We start from the raw sequence: 5,652 nt of genomic DNA, 5'->3' as shown, positions 1-5,652 counted from the left end.
GACTGGGGGAAATAGAAACTCTACTCTTGGAGGGTGCACACAAGATTTCACGTACACTGGGACCCAGAACAAAGCAGTGACTCCACAGGAGCCAGGGCTAGACCCTCCCTGTGTGTTGTGGAGGGTCTCCTGGGGTGGTGTGGGTTGGCTGTGGTGCAGAGGCGGGGGCAAGGAGACTGGAGGTGGAGGCCCCATAAAATATCGATTGGCACGAGCTCTCTGAGAGGTGGCCATTTTGTCACTGAGACCTGGCTCCACCCAACAGCCTGCAGGCTCCAGTGCTGGGATGCCTCAGGCCAAACAACCAGCAAAGGGGGAACACAGCCCCAACCATCAGCAGACAGGCTGCCTAAAGTTGTACTGAGCTCACAGCCACTTCTAAACACACCCCTTGACATGGCCCTGTCAACCAGAGGGACAACACACAGTTCCACACACCAGTGGGCAGGCACCAGTCCCTCCCTCCAGGAAACCTGCACAAGCCCCTGACCCAAAGTCACCCACAAGGGTGCAAACACCAGAAGTAAGAGAAACTATGATCCTGCAGCCTACGGAAAGGAGACCGCAAACACAGAAAAGTCAGACAAAATGAGACGGCAGAGGAGTATATTCCAGATGAAGGAACAAGATAAATATCCAGAAGAACAAGTAAGTGAGGTGGAGTTAGGCAATCTTCCCCAAAAATAATTCAGAGTAACGATGATCCAAGATCTTAGAAAAAGAATGGAGGCACAGATCAAGAAGACACAAGAAATGTTTAACAAGTCCTAGAAGATTTAAAGAACAAATGCAGATGAACAATACAATAACTGGAATGAAAAATACACTAGAAGGAATCTATAGTGGAATAAATGAGGCAGAAGAATGGGTAAGTGAGCAGTATCAGAGACCTCTGGGGCACCATTAAATGCAATAAATTCACATTGTAGGGGTCCCAGAAGGAAAAGAGAGAGAGAAAGGTCCAAGAAATTATTTGAAGAGGTTATAGCCAAACACTTCCCTAACGTGGGAGAGGAAACATTCATTCTTGAAAGCATAGAGTCCCATGCAGGATAAACCCAAGTAGCAACAGGCCGAGACACATGTTAATCAAATTGACAAAAATTAAAGACAAAGAAAAAATATTAAAAGCAACAAGAGAAAGCACAAATAACATACAAGGGGTGATGACTTCGCTTTGGCCGCTGTGCAGTACTACTGTTAGAGGCTCTAATTCCCTGAGACTTTAGAGTCTCAGGCCACTTGAGGCATGTGAGGAGAAATGGGTCCAGGTGAGAGGATCAGGTGGTGGCAATGGAGGGGCCGCTGCCATCTCAGGATACCCGTAGGGAAAAAGCCTGAGGGGTCCTCTCAGTCTTTGGAGACTGCGCTTTCTTCCTTTGCCGGGCCCTGCCTACCGCGAAGATGAGTTCGGCCTGGGTCACTTCTTTTGAGAAGGAGCATCTCTGGATGTATCTGCAGGCACTCAGCTTCGAGCCGGGCTCGGCGACTGTAGCCGGTGGAAAGATCGTGTCGCACACGCACCTCGGAGTGAACATGTTTGACAAGTTGAACAGTGATGCCTTTCAGATGGCTTCGTATTTTTTGTTTCAAACGCTTGACCAGTCTCTCACTAGTCTCTCACTAAAGAAGTTTTCAAACTTTGTTGGCCTCCATTTGACCAAAAAAGTGATACTGAATTCCGAGAACATTGCTGTGAATGGTTAAAAAAGATTTCTGCTGAATGTGGAAGTAGCTTTTCTCAAGTTGTTGGTTCACTATTTCTTTCTCCTGGTGGTCCTAAGTTTATTCATCTGATGTATCACTTTGCAAGATTTGTTGCAATAAATTATATAAAAACCCATTCTAAAAATTCTGTACCTTTTACAGAGACATTTAACATAAAGCCACAAGATTTGTGCAAGTGCATTGCCAGATGCCATGTAGCACGTAACAGATTTTTACAAATTTTGCAGAGAAGATTGTGTTACCCGAAAATACCAGGAAAATGCACAATTGTCAGTTAAACAAATACGAAATTTGAGATCAGAATGTATAGGACAGCAAAACAAAATTTAAAAAATGGAATCCTATGATGACCAAAGTAATATACAAGAGAAAATTCAAAAGGTTCGGTCTTTGTGGGCTTCAGTGAATGAAACACTCACGGCTTTGGAAAAAGACAAGTTGTTAGTTCAGTCCTTAGTCTTGTTAACCAATATACTTTAGATGGAACTAATGTTGCTATCAATATTCCAAGGCTCTTACTTGACAAAATTGAGAAACAAATGTGTCAGCTACACATAGGAAATGTTTAAGAGGCTGGAAAATTGAATCTCTTAACAGTTATTCAGTTAATAAATGAAGTCTTGAAAGTAATGAAATATGAACATTGTCAGGCTAACCAAGCAAGACTGACAGTAGACCTTCACTTCCTTGAAAGAGACCAAATTTCAGAGAGAAAGACTGTCAGATCTGAAGCATATGAGGTATAAAAGAAGATCTCACAACTATAAGACATTCTATTGTTGAAAAACAATAAGAATGGCATAAAAATTGGAAAGAATTTCTCAGCCTCCTTTCAGTCTAATTAAAGGTTGGACTCCAGCTGTGGATCTTTTATCACCTATGTCTACCCTTTCATTTGATCCTGCCTCAGAAGAAGCATATGCAAAGAGTATTCTATTGCAGTACCCTGCTTCACTTCCAGATACACCTAAGCAACATATCCAGGAAAATGATTGCAGAAGGGAAAGTGATATACTGGAAACTAAATGTGATCTAGCCAACAGCCCTGCTTCTTTCCTGTTGCAGCCCATTTCATCATCAGATAGAAACAGTGTTACACTACTTGAAAAGGACACAAAGTCGACAACTCCTACAGAGAAAAATGAAAGTTACTAAGAAAACACCAGAGCTTGAAGTGGAAGACTTCATCATCAAATATTGCAAAGAGTAGAGCATTTGGAGGGTGTCTGCCAGCTAAAAAAAGTGATCCATTCCAAAAAGAGCAAGATCATTTGGTAGAAGAGGTTGCAAGGGTAGTTTTATCTGATTCACCACAGCCTTCTAAAGGAAAAGAAGTAATATTAGAGGAACTAATTGACTCTCTAGTTTCTAACCCATTCTTAACAAGGAATCAAATGCCCTGAACTCCAGAAAACTTGATAAGTGAAAGCAGGAAGTCATGGAGAAAAGCTGTTAAAATAGAACATAACAGAAGTATAGAACCAATTCAAATGGATACTGAACATACAGAAGTATTGCCAGAATCCTTACGTGTGGTGCCTAACCAAAAAGAGTTTAACATGGCCAGTTTTTTCTCAGCAACCACTGTGTCCAATTCTAGGCATTCTCATTTGCCTGAAGAGAAAGTTGTTTCAGATTGCCTCAAGTGTGTGCTTCAGAAACCTGTGCTGACCAGTTGCATAGGTGAACCAACAACACAAAATCTGTCAGATTTGTTAAATAAGGACATAATTCGTAAGCAAGATTTGGAATGTACAGCTTTACAGAACAAGCTTTTAGAAACTAGCCAAATAGAGACATTCTCCCCTGCTGTAGGCAATAGGAGGGATATGATAGGTAGCAGTGAAGAAGAGTATATTAAAATATCAGACCACTCAAAAGCTTCTTACAAAGATCTTTCCATGCATAAAAGTATGTTATGGAACTCTTCAGATAGCAAGTGGAATTAGTTCCAGTTTTAAAGATAGTGATTTTGGCATATTACATGAAACGCTTCCAAAAGAAGTTGGTCACTTAAGTCTTAATAGCTCCAGTAGTACAGAGGCCAATTTTAAACTGGAACCAAATAGTCCTATGCACAGTGGCATTTTCCCAGAAGGTGTTGTGGGAGGAAGACAGAATATTCCAGAATCAGACTTTAATTTACAGGCTACTTGCAGTGGATATGAGGCTCTGAAGAAATCTCTGTCCAAGCAAAGGGAAGAAATTTGCCTCTCTAATCCTGAAACACTTGAAAGACACAAACCAGAATTGAGCCTTACTTCCCAATACATGCAAACTGATGATACGCTTAACTTTTGGGGCACTCATGATTTGCACATTGACTATACAAAACCATCTTCACGCATGTCCCTTGGTGAAAGAAAATGGCCTCTTTCACCACTAATTAGGTTTTCTCCAGTGCAACAAAGATTGAGAACCACAATACGAAATGTGAAGTATTTCGAAAGCAAACAAGTTACGAGAAGCCATTTTGGTTTCTTGTGTAATCTTGTAAGCATGAAGTGAATGGCAAAGTATTAGGTTAACTAATTCATTATGTTCTAATTTCAGATAATTAACATAAGGATAAGTAGTATTTGATGTGTTTTATTAAGTGGTTAACTTAATAGCCATTGGATATACTGATCTTTCTTTTTAGGGAAATAAACAACTTTTATTGTTTCTTTTTAGAACATTCTGGTACTAAACAAAAAAAGTGAGGAAAGTAATGCTTTGGGGTGTATAATCAAAATGACAATATTTAAGTTTGGGAAAGCTCTAAAGAGGCTTAATGATTATTCAGGTAGGTTGATCCTGAAAAATGATAACTCTTCCAGAAGAAGTTGGTCACTGAAGTCTTAATAGCTCCAGTAGTAGAGAGGCCAATTTTAAACTGGAAGCAAATAGTCCTATGCACAGTGGCATTTTCCCAGAAGGTGTTGTGGGAGGAAGACAGAATATTCCAGAATCAGACTTTAATTTACAGGCTACTTGCAGTGGATATGAGGCTCTGAAGAAATCTCTGTCCAAGCAAAGGGAAGAAATTTGCCTCTCTAATCCTGAAACACTTGAAAGACACAAACCAGAATTGAGCCTTACTTCCCAATACATGCAAACTGATGATACGCTTAACTTTTGGGGCACTCATGATTTGCACATTGACTATACAAAACCATCTTCACGCATGTCCCTTGGTGAAAGAAAATGGCCTCTTTCACCACTAATTAGGTTTTCTCCAGTGGAACAAAGATTGAGAACCACAATACCATGTAGTCCTGGAGAACTTCTACTTAATTTAACAGTCAATATTGCTGAAGAAGAAATCTTGAATAAGAGGCTTGATGCAAAAGAATCTCCATCTGACTTGAAAGATGAAGCCATAGCCCAGTCAATTTAACTATGATGAACTTAAGTGGAAGCAATGTCACAGGATAAAAACTGATTTGTAATTTAAATACACATTGGAACTGTGACTGTTTTTCAAGGTCTAAAAAAGTCCTAAATAATGCTTTTTAGCCCTCTCTACTGATTTTAGGTAAGGAGAGTTTGTTTGGATTTTCTCTCTCTGTATGGATATGGGGTTGAAATGTGAAATATTTGGAAAGCAAGCAAGTTGTGAGAAGCCATTTTCGTTTCTTGCATAATCTTGTAAGCATGAAGTAAATGGCAAAGTATTAGGTTAACTAATTCATTATGTTCTAATTTCAGATAATTAACATAAGGATAAGTAGTATTTGATGTGTTTTATTAAGTGGTTAACTTAATAGCCATTGGATATACTGATCTTTCTTTTTAGGGAAATAAACAACTTTTATTGTTTCTTTTTAGAACATTCTGGTACTAAACAAAAAAAGTGAGGAAAGTAATGCTTTGGGGTGTATAATCAAAATGACAATATTTAAGTTTGGGAAAGCTCTAAAGAGGCTTAATGATTATTCAGGT

General features: G+C 39.5%; 1 pseudogene; it reads left to right on the top strand.

Moving 5' to 3' along the window:
- Positions 1-1,247: 1,247 nt before the first annotated feature.
- Positions 1,248-5,107, top strand: LOC102975966 (HAUS augmin-like complex subunit 6; annotated as a pseudogene).
- The last annotated feature ends 545 nt before the right edge of the window (positions 5,108-5,652 follow it).

This window comes from Physeter macrocephalus, chromosome 20 (genome assembly GCF_002837175.3).
Source record: "Physeter macrocephalus isolate SW-GA chromosome 20, ASM283717v5, whole genome shotgun sequence".
NCBI classification, from domain to species: domain Eukaryota; kingdom Metazoa; phylum Chordata; class Mammalia; order Artiodactyla; family Physeteridae; genus Physeter; species Physeter macrocephalus.
Note: the sequence above shows the minus strand (reverse complement) of the source record. Positions and strands in the feature narration are given on the sequence as shown.